General features: G+C 37.2%; 1 non-coding gene across 1 annotated transcript; it reads right to left on the bottom strand.

Moving 5' to 3' along the window:
• Window positions 1-3,159: 3,159 nt before the first annotated feature.
• On the bottom strand, window positions 3,160-3,262 carry LOC130842745 (U6 spliceosomal RNA). The gene has a single exon (XR_009050543.1). It is a non-coding gene; the product is annotated as a U6 spliceosomal RNA (small nuclear RNA).
• Window positions 3,263-19,595: the final 16,333 nt, after the last annotated feature.

Genomic DNA, 19,595 nt, shown 5'->3' with positions numbered 1-19,595 from the left:
ATTGTATGCTTATCTTTACTTTGGGATTTTTTATATTTTCCTATCAATTCTTTTGCTGAACTTGGCAGAGCTCCAAATTAATTGTAATCTGCATTGTGGGCTCTTTTTCTTTTGTCTATTTTTGGGGCATCCTATTTTATTCTTTTCCATGGGAGATTGAATTTTCTTCACTTCAGAAGACTATTACAGATTTTATATTTGGCTTGATACTTCACAATGACTCACTGTATATACCATATGAAATGCATGGCCAGAAATTTAATGAGTAAAGGACAGAAATGTCGAGCTTAATTCTAAATGTTGATGTCTGGCAGACTTTCCGCAAACTTTGCAATATTTTTATGGTTCACTGGGTTCTAGGGAAACAGATGAATTTATGATTTAATCTCTTTTGCATTTTAGATGCTTCTACAATAAACTTGGCAGACAAGTAATTGCTACCTATTGACAGTGGGTATAATGAACATTTGAGTTGCAGTTAAAGAATAATACATACATAAAATAAAATCACCAGCTAAACACTGTATCACTGAATCCAATATAAATACGCTTTCTAGAAGAAAATTCCTTTTGGGGTGGATATTTCTAATGAATATGGTCAGCCACAGGAACAAATGAGCATACTGATTTTTTAGATGATTAATTAATCTGGTAATATAAGTAAGAAGAAAGTGAGTAATTCTCCCCCCAAATTATTCTATGGATCTAAAAAAAGATGTAGTTAATATAGTCTTAATCTATATTTTCAGATAAATCCACTGTTATAGTCTCTAAAAACAAAAGAAAATGAATTTACTGGTCAATATTAAATTTAACCTTTTACCAGTGACACATTTTCTAGGGAGGGGGAAATTTATTCAAAGCCCTAACAAATCTTTTGCTATTTTTTAAGTAGCAACTTCCACTAGTGTAACATGACAATTTAACTATGAGTTATAAATTATAGCTGCAAAATTTTGGACAATTGTACATAATTATGCCTTGATAAGAAGGGGTTTGTTTTTAATCATCCTTTAGAGAGAATAAGCAGGATGTCATTTTATAAATATTTGGTTTATCTACCCAAAAGAATGTACTTTGCAGAGACTAGCCATCAGTTACTGTGAGCAGTATGTTCATAAAAAAAGAACTCTTTCATCAGATGCTTCCTCTTCTCTCCTTTTACAGGTAGAGGATTCTTCCAGTTTTCAACATATATTTCTTAACCACTACCCCGTGCCAGACACTGTAATAGGCACTAGAGAACTTTTTCCTCTTTCCATTATTTACCCATGTTAAGTCCCACAGAGCATGACCATAAACGTGCTATTTACTGTTTACTACATCATTACAAGTGAAAATGATTCATTTGCATTCACAATGTGTTACTCGAGGGAATTATAGCCAAGTATATGAACACGTCACTATATTATTTCATTATGTGGTGTTAGATTTTTATTATTGTTGTTGCTCTTTTTCAAACAGAAAAGAAAGTGTGAAAGCAACTGATCAGCTTGTGTTCCTAGCCTTGCACAAAAGTTCTTCAAAGCACACAAGATTTATATTTGTTTTGTCTTTACTTCTGACATTATCCATGGTGCTGGTTTTCTACTTAGCTGAGGAAATCTTATGAGCCTATTTCTTACAGCAGTCCCTCAAGCTAACGCCTCTGACTCCTCTGATTTAGCCCGAAGGAATCCCCTGATTATCCTTTGAAGAACTATTCATTTGTGTTAAGGGAAAGTTCCTAGACTGGATTTGGAGACACTAATGAAAATCGAGGGTCAAACAGAGATTGCAAATAGGAAGTAATATCAGGACCAAAATAAACTGGGCAGATTCTCTAATCAAAGCTAGGTGCTCTGAAAATCAGAATCAAAATGTTGCTTCCAATTGGGGTTATTACAAGTAGTGCTGATATGAACATTCTCATATATGTCTTTTGGTGAGTATATGCAAGCATTTTTGATGGCATATACTGAAGGAGTGGAATTATTGCATCCTACAGTATCTGTATGTTCAGTTTTAGTAAATACTTTTTCAAGTATTGTGCCAATTTACACACCTGCAGCAACGTGTGAACGTTCCAGTTGCTGTCACCCTTGGGAACAGCTAGTTGCTTTTGTCTTTTTTTTATTTTAATCATTCTTATGTGTGGATAGTGATATTATATTGTGATTTTGATTTACATAGCCTGAAGGGTTAGTTTTCCTATTTTTTCCCCACTTGGATATTCTGTTTGTGAGTATATATTCACATATTTTGTTCATTTTTCTTTTGGATTGTCTGCTTTTTTAATGGATTTTTAGTTTTTTAAGTGCTAGATGTGAGTTATTTATGTTATATATTGTTTCAATGAAATTTTCATTTTAGAATAATTTTAAATAAATAGAAAAATTGGGAAGATAGTACAGAGAGTTTACCCCATCCAGGATGCCCTCTTATTAAAATGTTATAGTAGAATGGTACATTTGTTATAATTCATGAACCAATATTGATTCATTATTATTGACTAAACTCTGTACTTTATTCATATTTCCTTAGTTTTCCCCTGATGTAGTTTTTCTGTTCCAGTATCCCATCCAGGATACCACATTGCATTTGCTTATCATGTCTCCTCAGACTCCTTTTGGCTATGACAATTTCTCAGACTTTTCGTGTTTTTGATGAACTTGAGGGTTCTGAAGAGTACTTGACAAGTATTTGTAGACTGTCCCTCAAGTGGGGTTTTGGACTGGCTTTTCGTTATGTGATGCCCGTGTATTTCTCCAGTAATATTTCTTGCCATAAACTCTTTTTTTTAACATATTATTATAGCTATACTAGTTTGCCTTGATTACTAGTTGCATGGTAAATCTTTCACCATCTTTTTTACTTTTAAACATCTGTGTCCTTTTATTTAAGTACCTCTTGATTTCCACTTAAAAACATATAATTTTTAATCCACTTTGATAATTTTAGTCTTTTAATTAGGACATCAGTTGCATTTAAAATGATTATTGATATATTTGGTTTTTATCTACCATCTTATTAGTTTTATATTTAACCCAACTGTTTAATCTTCCTTTTTCTTTTTATTCTTTCTTTTATATTATATTATATTACATATTTATTATTTTACATTATCTATTATTCTATATACTGAATGTTATCAAAACCTTTTTTATTCCTTTTCTTCCTCCAAATATGAAACATTTCATAAATTTTCATATCATCCTTGAGTACAGACCTTGCTAATCTTCTTTGTATCATATTAACTTTAGTAGGTGTACTGCTGAAGTGAAAATGGTGTTTTTGTTTTTTTTTTAAACAAGAAGTTTTACTCTTGTGGAACTTTGTGGTTTTATTTATATTTTTAATTTTTATTCTTTATTATAGTCCCTGGCACATTAAGAATGGTATCATTTCAAGCATGCTATGGATTTAAATAAACCTTTTCTTTTTTTTTAATATTTTTAAATTTTTTAAATTAATTTTATTTATTTATTTATTTATTTATTATTTTTTTGGGGTACACCAAGTTCAATCATCTGTTTTTACACACATATCCCTTAATTCCCTCCCTCCCTCGACTCCCCCCCCACCCTCCCTAGAGTCCCCCCCACCCTCCCCGTCCCAGTCCTCTAAGGCATCTTCCATCCTTGAGTTGGACTCCCTTTCTTATACAACAACTTCCCACTGGCTATCCTACAGTTGGTAGTATATATATGTCTGTGCTACTCTCTCCCTTCATCTCAGCTTCCCCTTCACCCCCCGCCTGCTCCCAATGATCGAGTTCTCCAGTCCATTCTCTGCGTCTGCGTCCTTGTTCTTGTCACAGAGTTCATCAGTACCATTTTTAGATTCCGTATATGAGTTAGCATACAATATTTGTCCTTCTCTTTCTGACTTACTTCACTCTGTATGACAGACTCTAGGTCTATCCACCTCATGACATATACCTCCATCTCATCCCTTTTTATAGCTGAGTAATATTCCATTGTATATATATGCCACATCTTCTTTACCCATTCATTTGTTGATGGGCATTTAGGTGGCTTCCATGTCCTGGCGTAAATCTTTGTAAATAGCGCTGCAATAAACATGATGGTACATGTTTCTTTTGGGATTATGGTTTTCTTTGGGTATATGCCCAGGAGTGGGATTACTGGATCATATGGTAGTTCTATTTGTAGTTTTTTAAGGAACCTCCAAACCATTTTCCATAGTGGCTGTACCAACTTACATTCCCACCAACAGTGCAGGACAGTTCCCTTTTCTCCACACCCTCTCCAACATTTGTTGTTTCCAGATTTTGTGATGATGGCCATTCTGATCGGTGTGAGGTGATACCTCAATGTGGCTTTGACTTGCATTTCTCTGATGATGAGTGATGTTGAGCATCTTTTCATGTGTTTGTTGGCCATCTGTACGTCTTCTTTGGAGAAATGTCTATTTAGGTCTTCTGCCCGTTTGTGGATTGGGTTATTTGCTTTTTTGGTATTAAGCTGCATAAACTGCTTGTATATTTTGGAGATTAATCCTTTATCTGTTGCTTCTTTGGAAAGTACTTTATCCCATTCTGAGGGTTACCATTTTGTCTTGTTTATGGTTTCTTTTGCTGTGCAAAAGCTTTTAAGTTTCATGAGGTCCCATTTGTTTATTCTTGATTTTAATTCCATTTTTCTAGGAGGTGGGTCAAAAAGGATCTTGCTTTGATGGATGTCATAGAGTGTTCTGCCTATGTTTTCCTCTAGGAGTTTTATACTGTCTGGCCTTACATGTAGGTCTTTAATCCATTTTGAGTTTATTTTTGTGTATGGTGTTAGGAAGTCTTCTAATTTCATTCTTATACATGTTGCTGTCCAGTTTTCCCAGCACCACTTATTGAAGAGGCTGTCTTTTTTCCATTGTATAATCTTGCCTCCTTTGTCAAAGATAAAGTGCCCATATGTGTTTGGGCTTACTTCTGAGTTCTCTATTCTATTCCATTGATCTTCCTTTCTATTTTTGTGCCAGTACCATACTGTCTTGATCACTATGGCCTTGTAGTATAGTTTGAAGTCAGGAAGCCTGATTCCACCAACTCCATTTTTCCTTCTCAAGATGGCTTTGGCTATTCGGGGTCTTTTGCGTTTCCATACAAATTGTAAGATTTCTTGCTCTAGTTCTGTGAAAAATGCCATTGGTAATTTGATTGGGATTGCATTGAACCTGTAAATTGCTTTGTGTAGTACAGTCATTTTTAATATGTTGATTCTTCCAATCCAGGAACATGGTATGTCCCTCCATCTGTTTGTGTCGTCTTTGATTTCTTTCATCAATGTCTTAAAGTTTTCTGCATACAGATCTTTTGCCTCCTTAGGCAGGTTTATTCCTAGGTATTTTATTCTTTTTGTTGCAATGGTGAATGGGAGAGTTTCCTTAATTTCTCTTTCTGCTCTTCCGTTGTTAGTGTATAGGAATGCAAGAGATTTCTGTGCATTAATTTTGTATCCTGCTACTTTACTAAATTCATCAATTAGTGCTAGCAGTTTTCTGGTAGAGTCTTTAGGGTTTTCTACATATAATATCATGTCATCTGCAAAGAGTGACAATTTTATTTCTTCTTTTCCAATTTGGATTCCTTTGATTTCTTTTTCTTCTCGGATTGCTGTGGCTAAAACTTCCAAAACTCTGTTGAATAATAATGGTAAGAGTGGACACCCTTGTCTTGTTCCTGTTCTAAGAGGGAATTCTTTCAGGTTTTCCCCATTTAGAATGATGTTGGCTTTTGGTTTTTCATATATGGCTTTTATTATGTTGAGGTAATTTCCTTCTATTCCCATTTTCTGGAGAGCTTTTATTGTAAATGGATGTTGAATGTTGTCAAAAGCTTTTTCTGCATCTATTGAGATGATCATATGGTTTTTATCCTTCAATTTGTTGATATGATGTATCACACTGATTGATTTGCGTATATTGAAGAATCCTTGCATCCCAGGGGTAAACCCCACTTGATCATGGTGTATGATCTTTTTAATGTGCTGTTGGATTCTGTTAGTATTTTGTTGAGTATTTTTGCATCTATATTCATCAGTGATATTGGTCTGTAATTTTCTTTTTTTGTGACATCTTTGCCTGGTTTTGGTATCAGGGTGATGGTGGCCTCATAGAATGAGTTTGGGAGTGTTCCACCTTCTGCAATATTTTGGAAGAGTTTGAGAAGGATAGATGTTAGCTCTTCTCTAAATGTTTAACAGAATTCGCCCGTGAACGCATCTGGTCCTGGGCTTTTGTGTGTTGGGAGATTTTTAATCACAGCCTCAATTTCTGTACTTGTGATTGGTCTGTTCATAGTTTCTATTTCTTCCTGGTTCAGTCTTGGAAGATTGTATTTTTCTAAGAATTTCTCCATTTCTTCCAGGTTATCCAATTTATTGGTATATAATTGCTTGTAGTAGTCTCTCATGATCTTTTGTATTTCTGAGGTGTCCGTTGTTACTTATCCTTTTTCATTTCTAATTCTGTTGATTTGCATCTTCTCCCTTTTTTTCTTGATGAGTCTGGCTAATGGTTTATCAATTTTGTTAATCTTCTCAAAGAACCAGCTTTTAGTTTTGTTAATTTTTGCTATTGCTTCCTTCCTTTCTCTTTCATTTATTTCTGCTCTGATCTTTATGATTTCTTTCCTTCTGCTCCCTTTGGGGTTTCTTTGTTCTTGTTTTTCTAATTATTTTAGATGTAAGGTTAGGTTGTTTATTCGATTATTTTCTTGTTTCTTAAGGTAGGACTGTATTGCTATAAACTTCCCTCTTAGAACTGCTTTTGCTGCATCCCATAGGTTTTGGGTTGTTGTGTTTTCATTGTCATTTGTTTCTAGATATTTTTTGTTTTCCTCTTTGATTTCTTTAGTGATTTCTTGGTTGTTTAAGAGTGAATTGTTTAGCCTCCATGTGTTTGTATTTTTTGCAGTTTTTTTCCTGTAATTGATATCTAGTCTCATGGCATTGGGGTCTGAGAAGATGCTTGATATGATTTCAATTTTCTTGAATTTGCCGAGGTTTGATTTGTGACCCCAGATGTGATCTATCCTGGAAAATGTTCCATGTGCACTTGAGAAGAAAGTGTATTCTGTCGTTTTTGGATGGAATGTCCTATAAAAATCAATTAACTTGAGATGATCTAATGTGTCATTTAAAGCTTGTGTGTCTTTATTTATTTTCTGTTTGGATGATCTGTCCATTGATGTAAGTGGGGTGTTCAAGTCTCCCACTGTTATTGTGTTACTGTTGATGTCCCCTTTTATAGCTGTTAGCATTTGCCTTATGTATTGAGGTGCTCCTATGTTGGGGGCATAGATATTTAGCATTGTGATATGTTCTTCTTGGATGGATCCCTTGATCATTATGGAGTGTCCTTCCTTGTCTCTTGTCATAGTCTTTACTTTCAAGTCTAATTTGTCTGATATGAGTATTGCTACTCCAGCTTTCTTTTGGCTTCCATTTACATGGACCATCTTTTTCTATCCCTTTACTGTCAGACTATATGTATCCCTTGTTCTGAAGTGGGTTTCTTGTAGGCAGCATATATACGGGTCTTGTTTTTGTATCCATTTAGCCAGTCTGTGTCTTTTGGTTGGAGCATTTAAGATCCATTTACATTTAAGGTGATTATTGACATGTGTGTTCCTATTACCATCTTCTTAATCGTCTTGGGTTTGTTTTTGTAGGTCTTTTCCCTCTCTTGTGTTTCCTATCAAGAAAAGGTCCTTTAGCACTTGTTGTAAGGCTGGTTTGGTGGTGCTGAATTCTCTTAACTTTTGCTTGTCTGGAAAGCTTTTGATTTCTCCCTCAAATCTGAATGAGATTCTTGCTGGGTAGAGGATTCTTGGCTGTAGGTTTCTCTCTTTCAGGACTTTCAATATATCCTGCCATTCCCTTCTGGCCTGCAGAGTTTCTGTAGAAAGGTCAGCTGTTATCCTGATGGGTTTTCCCTTATATGTTGTTTGTTGCTTTTCTCTTGCTGCTTTTAATATTTTTTCTTTGTGTTTAATTGTCATTAGTTTGATTAATATGTGTCTTGGTGTATTTCTCCTTGGGTTTATTCTGTATGGGACTCTCTGTGCTTCTTGGACCTGGTTAATTATTTCCTTTCCCATGTTGGGGAAGTTTTCCACTATAACCTCTTCAAATATTTTCTCAGACCCTTTCTTTTGTTCTTCTTCTTCTGGGATGCCTATAATTCGAATGTTGGTACGCTTAATGTTATCACTAAGGTCTCTGAGAATGTCTTCTATTCTTTTTATTCGTTTTTCTTTTTCCTGCTCTGTGGCAGTTATTTCCCCCATTCTATCTTCCAACTCACTTATTCGTTCTTCTGCCTCAGTCATTCTGCTGCTTATAGCATTTAGAGTATTTTTAATTTCAGTTATTTTGTTATCCATTGCTGTTTGTTTTTCTGAGTTCTTATGAACGGTTTCTTGTACTTTCTCTATTTTGTTATCAAGATTTTGTATCATTTTTACTATCATTACTCTAAATTCTTTTTCAGGCATTTTTCCTATTTCCTCTTCATTTATTTGGTCTTGTGGATTTTTTTTCCTGCTCCTTTGCCTGCATGGTGTTTCTTTGTTTCCTCATGGTTGTCCAAACTTTTGGGGTTGCTTGTCCTGGTGATAGAGGTGTTTATAGAAGACTGTCCAAGCCTCAGGTTAATGTCCAAGTGTTGGGTTAAACAAATATTAAGTCTAGGAAAAACATACATGTATAAGACACACAATTACTGAATCCTTTAGGACATAAGGCTCTGGAAAGACCTGACAGAATCCCAGTATGCTATTAGATATTCAAAGAGAAACCCAACAGAAATTGACAACTGAAACAGAACAAATCAGAGACAAAAGCAAAAGCAAACAAACAAATAAATAACACCTTACACATACAAACACTAATCCAGGGAGATTTTGTAAGCTAGAATCAAGTATAGAAAAGAGCTAGAGTACCACCAGACAAAATGGAGATTCTCAGAATGTAATTAGACTAAGAGCTAAGATAAAGACAAAAACCTAATATTAAATACCAAGGCGGTGCATCATCTGGAGAGTAGAGCAAGGAGTCTGAGCCGAACGATAGTGTTGCTTATAAGTATGTTAAGATAAAATAAACTAAAAATTTATGGAAGAAAGGGGAACAGAAGAGTGTAGTGTGATTGGAAATATGCAAATAAAAAGAAAGGAATAGAAATGTATAAAAGATAGGAATGAAAGGAAAGTATGAGAGATATATTGTCTGTACTACCAAAAACTTAGCTAGAAATAGAAGTATATAAAAAGGCAAAAAAATAAAAATAGTATAAAAAATATCATTAAAAAAATTGTTATAAAACTTGTAGATCCCTTAGGACTAAGATCGTAATTAATAAAGGAAAAAAAAAATCCAGAACTGATCCCAGAATGGAGCAGTTCAATAGGATTGATACTAATGTTTCCGTTTCCTTAGAGTCTCAGCTGTAAGTGTCCTTCTACTCGCCTTGGGATTTTTTGCATTATTCTGTGACCAGCAGAGCTTCCTTTATTGTTCGTCTGTAAGCGTAGGTGTGTGGGGAGGGAGAGGGTACAATAGTGGCTCCTTCCCCTGGGAGTGAGTGAGTAGTGGCGCACTGTTGTTTCAGTCGGGCTTGGAGGTGCCTGTTGCAGAGGGACGCTGGTGGCTCAGGTGTAAACAGAAAGTCTCAGAGTTGGGCCTCTCTCGGTTTTTTTTTTTTTTTTCTTCTAGGCAGCCTCCCTGCTGCCAGTGTTCCAAGGGATTTTAATCTAGCTCCGCCCAAGTGTCTGAGGGTACTTGTTATCCCTGAGCGCCTTAGGTGGTCCACAGGGCGTCTCTCCACTGCCTGTTGCAGAGGCGCTGAAAGAGAGAGAGAGGCTATGCTGGCAGCTCCTCCCCCCCGCCCGTGAGCCTGCAGCCTCCAGCCGCCATCGTGGCCAGGCAGCTCTCAGGGGCAGGCACTCCTCGCTACGGACCTCTTCCCTCCTGTCCTCTCGGTCCGTCACCTTACTGGTAACAATATTTCTCCCCCTGAACCAGCTCTCCAGTTCCCACGCTCCCGCTCCCGGACCCTCTGCTCAGCTGTGAATCGATGTCTCGGTGAGGGAACGCTGAGCTGCGGTGCGGCCCCTCTGGGTGTTTCTCACCCCCTCCCGTCTGCCACAGCTCTGCCGCTTCACCCTCTTTGAGCCGTCGTAGATGCCTCCCTATGGGTTATGTCGGGCTCTTTGTGGTCTTTTCTGGTGTCTGAGGTCGTCTGCTGGTGTTCAGCTGATTCTCTGTGGGAATTATTGCGTCCTTCAGTGTATTCCCAATGCATCTGTGGAGAGGGATGCATTCCACGTCCCTCTACTTTGCCGCCATCTTTTTCCTCTGGAACTTTGTGGTTTTAAAAAGTGCAGTTTATTTTGGAGTAAACTACATGCAGAAAAAAATCTAGAACTGTTCATTTTCATGTAAGATATTTGTTCCCATAAGTAGCCAAACCATAATAGATTCTCCTGTAGAGACTCAAAGAAAAGTGATGTTTTTTGTTCACCATATTTGTAAACAACCTGGTGTGTGCCCATATGATTTAAATGTATAATTATTTAAGGAATGCAAATTATTTTTTTAAAACATTAAGAACTGTGAAAGTTCTGGGATTTTTTTTTTTTTACCATACTTGCAAGCGAACCAGTTATCTTGCTACATTTCATGGGTACTGGCAGAAAAAAAAAGACTATTGGGTCAGATTCAAAGTACTATACTTTATTTTTCACAGTACAGTAGCCATTATGATCTTCATGCTTGTGTCAGTTCCCCTTGCCCTCAAGTTCCACGGAGACAATATGGAGTGGTCCTAGGTGAATTCTGCACATGTAGTAGGTTTATGGCACAGTTGAAGAACACTGAGTTTAGGGAACCAGAATCTTTTACAGTGGGCTGTAAACAAACCTGACTGAACTTTGTCCTAGAAGGAGGTAATATCTTTATTACACTGGAGAGTAAACAGACTTGCCCTTTGCTCTGGAAGGAGTCAGTATCTTTATCTTCCAAAGCCATTTGCTATATAAATGTACTTGAAAAGATGGTCCATAATGAAAACTGATAGTGCTCAGAAAACTTGTAGAAACATGAGAGACCCATGGAGAATTGTCTCCCACATAAATGCGTACAGAAAGAGATGAATCTAAAAATGGAATACTCAGTGTTAAAAATCACTGTTCTTATTCTATTCTATTACGTTCTTTCACAATATTGATCCTGAATCGTAAATGATGTAAAAAGTGGAAGACAGATTAAATAGAAAGGTTGATCTTTTTGAAAGATTCACGGATACTAAGAGATTATTAATTCTTGTTTTAGGTTGAATCACTCAGTTGAGTTGATCATCTGTTTCTGTTTCAGAAAGCTCTCTGGACAGGATTTCTGATCTTCTCTTGGTAGAGTACAGTTTTAGACTGTTCGCAAAAATGGCTGAAATCACTCCCCTCCCCATATCTGTACCCCTTTGCAATGTGACTTTCTAACCCCCTCCATTAAAAGGAGGATTTTATTTACCCATCTGGTGAATCTGGACTATTCTTGTACTTTTTTGATCAATATCATATGGCTGAAATGATTTTGTGTCTGTTCCTGGCCTAGGTCTTAAGAGACCTTGTACACTTCTGCTCTGTCTCAGAAACCTGTCCAGGTCCCAGGCGAACAGTTTGGAATAGTTTCTTAATGATGACAAGCATGTGCTTTAGTTGCCAATGTTTTCTTTGCTGACAGCGAGCTAAATCTAAGAAAGAAAATTCCTTAGCTTTCTTGAAGCTGACTAAAATGCATTAGTTATCCCAGCCAAGACCAGAAAATTTGTCTAGTTTGAGTTCAGACAAAATTATTGATCCATAAAATTGTGAGCTAAATAAATAGTTGTTGTTTTAAATCACTAAATTTGGGATGGTTAATTATTCATCAGGAGTTAATTGCTACTGACATAAATATTAGTTTGTTATTACCCCCAAATTCATTCATTCATCCAATCACTCATTCACTAGTGCGAGTAAAGTTTTCTTAGCCAGCAGTAAACAAAACAAAAACAATATCTCTATCTCTCCGAGACTAGTGGAGAAAGATAGAAAATAACATAAAAATAAAACATATACTATTCTAGGTGGTAATGAGTACAAAGGGAAAAAGGAAATTCAAAAATTCTATATCAGGTTGTCAGAAAAGGCCTTACTGAGAAGTTGTGTGTGTGTGTGTTTCAGTTGAAGTATAGTTGATTTACAGTCTTGTGTTGGTTTCAGATATAAAGCAAAGTGATTCACTTATATGTATATATATATCTTTTCTTTCAGATTATTTTCCAGTATAGTTTATTATAAGATATTGGGGTATAATTTCCTGTGCTACACAGTAAATCCTTGTTGCTTATCTACTTTATGTATAGTTGTTTGTATCTGTTAACACCATACTCCTAATTTTTCCCTCCACTCCCTCCCTTTCTCCTTTGGTAAGCGTAAGTTTGTTTTCTACGTCTGTGAGTTTGTTTCTGTTTTGTATATGGATTCATTTGTACTATATTTTAGATTCTAAATATAAGCGATATCATATGATATTTGTCTTTCTCTGTCTGACTTACTTCACTTAGTATGGTAATCTCTAGGTCCACCCATGTTGCTGCAAATGGTAATATTTCATTCTTTTTTATAGCTGAGTAATATTCCATTGTGAGAAATTAACTACTGAATAAAGACATGCATGTAATATGGGGGTGAATTATGTAGATATTTAGATGAAGAGTTTCCCAGGTAGAGAACATAATAAGTGCAAAGCTATTAGGCAGATTCATATCTGGTGTATATTTTTGCGAACAGTTACAGTACAGTGAGCAGTGGAAAGAGTAGTAGGAAATGATATTAGATAGGGAACAGGAGGCTAGATCCTGTATCAATTCACGTTGGCGTTTACTTGGAGTAATATTTGAAGCCTTTCAAAATGCTTAAAAAATTTCTCCCTTTTCACTGGAAGACTCTGAAGCAGGGCCATGCCATGAGCTGGCTTTAGTTTGATAGGATTATTCTCACTGCTGTGCTGAGAAGAGACTGAAAGAAAACAAGGGTGGAAGCAGGAAGATCAGCTAGAATGCTATAGCAATAATGAAGGACCAGAGTACTGGCAGTGTGGAGATGATGAAAGATGGTAAGATTCTGGATATACCATATTTTGAAGGTAGAGCTCCAAAGGATTTGCTTGCTGATGGATTTGGATTTAGTGTGTGAAAGAAACAGGGTAAAAATGACTCTAAGGATTTAGTCTAAGAAACTAGAAGGATGGCATTGCAATTAATTGAAAGGAGGAAAACTTCTGAAATAGCAGATTTAGGGGAGTTTATCAGGACACTGGCTTTGAATATATTAAGTTTGAGATTGTCTACTAAACCGCCAGCTAGAGACATAGAATATGCAGCTGAGAGTATTAGCCTGAATTTCAGAGGAGATGTCTGGGCTGGAGGTAACTTATTTGGGAGTTATTCAATACGGAACATTTTTGAAGACATGAATTTAGAGAGGAGAAGAGGACCAAGTACTGAACCCTTTAGCACATCAATATTTTAAGATCTGGAAAAGTAATAAGGAAAGGTGATAAAGAAAAGTAAGCAAAGGAGACTGAGAAGGAGTGGGCAATGAGGTAGGAAGAAAACTAAAAGTGTAAGACATCCTGGAAACAAATCGAAAAACAGTATTTAGAGGCATATGGACTACCAACTGTGTCAAATGCTGTAGAAAAGTCAATTAAGATGACCAAGCACTGAATATTGATCACTCACTGAATGTAGCAATATAGAGCTTATTAGTAACTGTGACACAGCCAATTTAATGAACAAATCTTAGCAAGCCTGCCTGAAATGGGCTCAAGATAAAATGAGAAGAAACTGGAAGCAGCTGGCATAGCTCACACTTTTGAGGAGTTTTGCTGTAAAACAAAAGAGAAAAATTAGGCATAGTTGGAGTAGGAAGTGGGGTCAAGATCGTTTGTGTGTTTATTCGTTCCTTCCTTCCCTCTTTCTCCTTCCTCCCTTCCTTGCTTCCTTCCTCCCTTCCTTCCTTCCTTCTTTCCTTCCTTCCTCCTTCCCTCTCTCCCTCCCTCCCTCCTTTTCTTCCTTCCTTTGGAATAACGCATGTTTCATTATTGGCAGGAAAAATCCAGTAAAGAGAAAGAAATTGATGATGGAGGAAACATGACACTCATTTTTCTGCTCTGTAATAAGAATGCAAAAAGAGACTATTTTCCACTACAAATTTTCCTTTCTTCATTTAGGATTGAACAGCCAAGGGGTGCAATGGGAATGAACTGATTATTACAGCATAGTAATAGGAGAAGTGCATATCTGGCTTGCTCAAAATGGCCAGCAGCAAACTTTCTTTGTGTTTCAACTCTCCTCATGTATAAACAAAGAGAAAAGGTTTTTTTTTAAAGGTGGGAAGGAAATGAACTAACATTTTGGAGCTCTCTGTTTCTCTTGCCCTCACATACTGGCTTTTCATGCTACATGGCATTTACAGAGTACATGCTCTGGCTATGTACTGCCGTCAGAACTTGTGTACTCAAAGGAGCTATAATGACATGGCAAATGATTATATGAATATTCATCTGCATGACTTCATTCTCACCCTCTCTTTTGCTAGTTTTCAGGATTACTAATGTGCAATTATCATTGGCAAATACATTGAGGCAGAAGGGACCCACCAGAGCTGCAACAGTACAGAATAATAATATCACCTATCCAAGCTGCCTAATAGTGCTAGGGGATGTGAGATGAAGCCAGAAGTCTGGGCAGTAAGACCACCAGCCTGCTAATTAGGAAACCAGGGCTTTGCTTCTGACTCAGCTGCTGACTTGCTGACTCACTCTGCCGAGAGCAAGTCATTTTGTCTCCCTTGGCATTATCATTGTTACAAAGGAGATCGTGATTCCTGCCTCCCTGCATATAGTGATGATTCATACATATTCAAAAGCTGAGAAAAAAGTGGGAGGAAAATGCCTTAAAATTCAAGGTATCACAACAACAGTGTTTCTCTTGAAATAACAGCAGTTTCTTTTCATCTTGTGGATAAAATCCTATTTTTCTCCTGAATAACATCAAGCCCTCAAAACATAAAACTCTCATGTACCAGTTTCAAAGATTTCTTTGTGAGTGGGTGGGTACCGAAGTTTAATGAGGGGGATTTTGGCTGAGAAAGCTTTCTGTCTTCTGGGTTTGTCAATGAGATGTCAGCCCGCTACATGGAAACTTACTTGCAATGCAGGAAAGAACTTTGGGGTGTTGCGTTTCTGATGAGAGGAGTTCATCATTAATCAGCTCTAAATAGCACTACAAACCATAAGCTTCATTTTAATCAATTGATTTCTTCCCAGTTCTACAGAACACAGCCATGTCAGCTCAAAACAACCTACTGCCTTTCTTAGACCCAGGTCATTAAATCCACTTCTGAGCCATGCTTCAGCTTTATGGAGGCTGTCACCAATTCATGGGTATTTTCCCTGTCCCCTTCCAAACAAAAAGGAAATATGCTATTCATTCAGACTATTTGTTTATTCCTTCGTTCATTAATTAAGTCATATTTTTGAGCAGCTACTATGTTTCAAGCACAATGCTAAGGATATATTAGTAAGATAGACACGGCCTTGTTCTCATGGAGTTTACCAAGCTGGCATAGAGAAGATATGAACCAGATTTATGAGTCTATTTTGCATATGCAAGAAAGAAAATTAAACATTTCTGACTCAGCAGATTGTGATAGTAGCATTATTCCTAATTACTCCCTGGCCCTTTCTTTGTAAGAGGAGTTTGTATCCTAGATCCTTTCACTGTGACTTGCAATACCTTTCTGTGCAGGAAGTGTACGTTCTTGCCCTGTTAACATCAGGTTTGGCCATATGATTTGCTATGGCTAAACAAATATGACCACAACAGACAGTATGACAGTCCTAAGGAAAATCTCCAAGAGCCATCAGGTGGTTTTATAAGCTCTCTTGCCTTCTCCCTGCCAGAGAGTATAGGCCCAGATTGGGAGCTGCTCCTCAGCCTGGATCCTGGAAGAAGTCACATGGAGCAGCACAGCGTTGCTGCCAACCTGCAACTAACACGGTAACACAAGTGAGAAATAAACCTTTGTCATTACAAACCACTGAGATTCTTGAGTCATTTGTGACTACAGCAAAGCTGAATAATACAGAGATTTTCATTCTTAAAGCTGACCAGTTCTGAGTCGTTTGGACATTTAGATCTACATAGAAGGACAGTCTTCTCCCCATTTCTATTTCTAGTTGGATCAGGTTACTTTCACTAAGTGAAATGAGCACTGCCTCAACCCAACTTTGATTTCTTCCCAAGTACTCAATAAAGGGGTAATTCTTTATCCCCATAAGACAATATAAGCCATCATTCAGTTGTTTTCTGATTAAAATGTTTGCACTTTCCTGAAGTGAAATAACCTTTATATTGAAGAGGAAAATGTGTTGAACTATGAGTGGTAAAGTCTGATAATGCAATCTTCATAGGAAGCAAATTGTCATGAAACAAAATATATGTTTGCAAAAAATGAGACATTTCAAGGGGGGTGGTGTAACCTGCAATAAGAAGGCAAATATTAAGGGAGTAAAATTAGGAATAGATCTTATGTGTTTTACAATGAAAAATTTTTTCACAGTATTACTTATAAAGTAAAATATTTTAGGTCTAGAACTGAAAACTACATTATAATTTTTTTCTGGATTGGTCCATATTATAGAATATTATAGAACATTATTCAATGGTAAATCGGCTCTGAAAGAAACTTGAGATTACTTAATTCAATCCTTTCATTTCATGATGAAAAAAATTTGGTGGCAGGAAATAAAGTTGCTTAACTTAAAGTTGCACAGTGGTCTATGGCAAAGTTGGGATTCCAGAACCAGTCTCGCTGACTCCGAGTCCATTACAAAGTCTCATACTTGAGACCATATAAAAATAACATACAAAAATATGCCAGTATTGTGCTAAACATTTGCATACATTGCAATATTAAATGAGAATTTGACCCCATTGATTTCTCCAAATAGCCCATTTTGCCAATTAGTGAACAGATTAATGAGGTTACTTAACAAGCCTAAGAACTCATAGTGAATGACAGAGTCAGGATTTGAATCTGGGCATTCTAAGCCACTGAATTCTCGTGCTTACACTACAGAGAAAAGAAAAGACTGTAATTTTGAGATAAGGGAACAACTGGATACAGAATCAGCAATCACAAAAAGCTATTCTAAAAAATCAGCACTTTTATAAAAGGATCTGAGGTCTAAAGTTCACCTGTAAAATATTATGCAGAATTTAGTAAGCTCCTTAGGGGCCCTAGGACCCAGTTTAAAAGGCTCTGGCCTAATCTACTCCCACTGGGCATTGAGCAGATAATGGCAAATTACATGGAACTTGGAAGAGCAAATTCCCCCAGAGCCCACCAGTCCCCTATCCCAGGAGGAGCTGCACTATAAGCATATTCTGAATGCCACTATCCTCTAAATGCTTTCAATAAGCAAAATAAAACATTTAGTAGGCATTTGTAAGAGAGCAGAATTACTAGGTCACAGTAATTCTGTGGAGACTGTGAATTCTTTCAGTACACTCTCTGCACTTTAGGCTGCATTAGAAGTTGAAGCCCACCTGAAGGGGAGATACTGAAGGCTTAGTCTCAATTCACATTTTAACAAAGGTTTCCACTTCCTGGGGCTCTTTCACCCCTAGGACTCTGCCTAAACACTCCTACCATGCCTTGGCATGAAACGTTAATGGATATTTACTCATGAAATGACTCTGTAACTAAGGCAGTTGGAAATGTTTTATTTGACTTGGCCTAAGTATCATTAACACGATTGTGCAGGGTAAGTGAAGAAGAAAATGTAGGTTGATGGTAAAACCCCTCAAGTATGGCTTTTCCCCATTATCCAGGTAAGGTTATATCAGAAACTGTCAACGTGAATGGCACCATTTTATCACCCATGTGTTTTTCCCATTTGCTTGCTTTATTCTCTGGAGAGCTATATTCAAGTTCCATGACAACTGTTGATCCTGCTTTGCAGCTACCCTTGTGCCTGAGCAATATACACGCAGGTGGGCGTGGCCTGCATTATACCGTAAATTGCAGGTAGTTGTTGGGTGGTTAAGACTACAAACTTTAGGGTCTGAGGTATCTGGGTTTAATTTCTTGCCCTGTCCCTGATTAATTTTCTGAGCAAATCAGTTAACCTATCTGAGCCTTTTTCCCTCTTCTGTACAATGGAGGAAGAAATAATTCCTACATCCCAAGAAATTGTTTATTAATTTAACAAATATTTGAGAGTCTACTTTTTACCACACTGACAGACAGTAAACAAAAAGACATACATATGGAAATGATATAGCATTAAAAGATGAAAATGATATAGAAAAATAAATTATAGAACAGGGTAAGGGGATGGGGTAGTGCTAAGGTAAGATTTGAGAGGACAGATTTTTTCTTTTAAAGAGTATGGTCTGGGCTTCCCAGGCGACTCAGTGGTTAAGAATCTGCCTCCCAATGCAGAGGACATGGGTTCGATCCCTGGTTTGGGAAGATTCCGCACGCCGCAGAGCAATTAAGCCCATGTACCACAACTACTGAAGCCTGTGCACCGAGAGCCCGTGCTCTGCAACAAGAGAAGCCATCGCACTGAGAAGCCCATGCACCGCAATGAAGAGTAGCCCCCGACCTCCGCAACTACAGAAAGCCTGCCTGCAGCAACGAAGACCCAATGCAGCCATAAATAAATAAATAAATAAATAAATAAATTTATCAAAAATAAAAATAAAGAGTATGGTCAGAGTAGGCCTCAGATGAATAAAGGCTTGGATAATGGCCTATACTCAGAATGAAAAAGGGAGACATTGTTGGGTACTTGAGAAGAGGAGTGATGTGATCAACCTTACATTTAAAGAGATAAGTCTGGCTGCTAGGTTGGACATAGATTGTAAAGGGGCAAGAGGAGAAACAAGGAAATCAGTGACAAAGCTAGGCCAGAGATGATGATGACCCAGAACATCAGAACAGTGTGGTGGTATGGATATGGTGAGATGTAGTCAGATTCTACATAATTTTATAGGTGGAAGATGAGATGTGTCTTGTGAGAGGAAGAGACAGGTTAAAGGAAAACTCTGAGTGTTTCAGCTTGAACACCTGGAAGGATGAAATTGCTATCCAATGAGCTAGCGAAAGCTGTGGATGGAGCAGGTGCATTGTGGGGATACATATCAACAATTCACTTTTGGAGAAATTGAGTCTGAGATGTTTATCAGACAGCCAAATGCAGAAGTTGAGTAGACAGTTGGCTATGTGAATCTGGAGTTCAGGAAAGCAGACTGGGCTCATGTTATAAAATTGGGATTTTGTGCAGATTAAATGAGATAATGCATATAAAGCACTGAAAACAGCATGTAACACATAATAATAACTCTATATATATTAGATTAAAACTGTCTAATCATATCAACGAATATAATTCTCACTACCTGCCTACCACAGTGCCTGGCTCTTAGTAGGCTTCGTATATGTGTATGAAGTAGCCAAAGAAGAACACTTCAGGCTACTG

Source organism: Hippopotamus amphibius, chromosome X (genome assembly GCF_030028045.1).
Source record: "Hippopotamus amphibius kiboko isolate mHipAmp2 chromosome X, mHipAmp2.hap2, whole genome shotgun sequence".
NCBI lineage: Eukaryota > Metazoa > Chordata > Mammalia > Artiodactyla > Hippopotamidae > Hippopotamus > Hippopotamus amphibius.
Note: the sequence above shows the minus strand (reverse complement) of the source record. Positions and strands in the feature narration are given on the sequence as shown.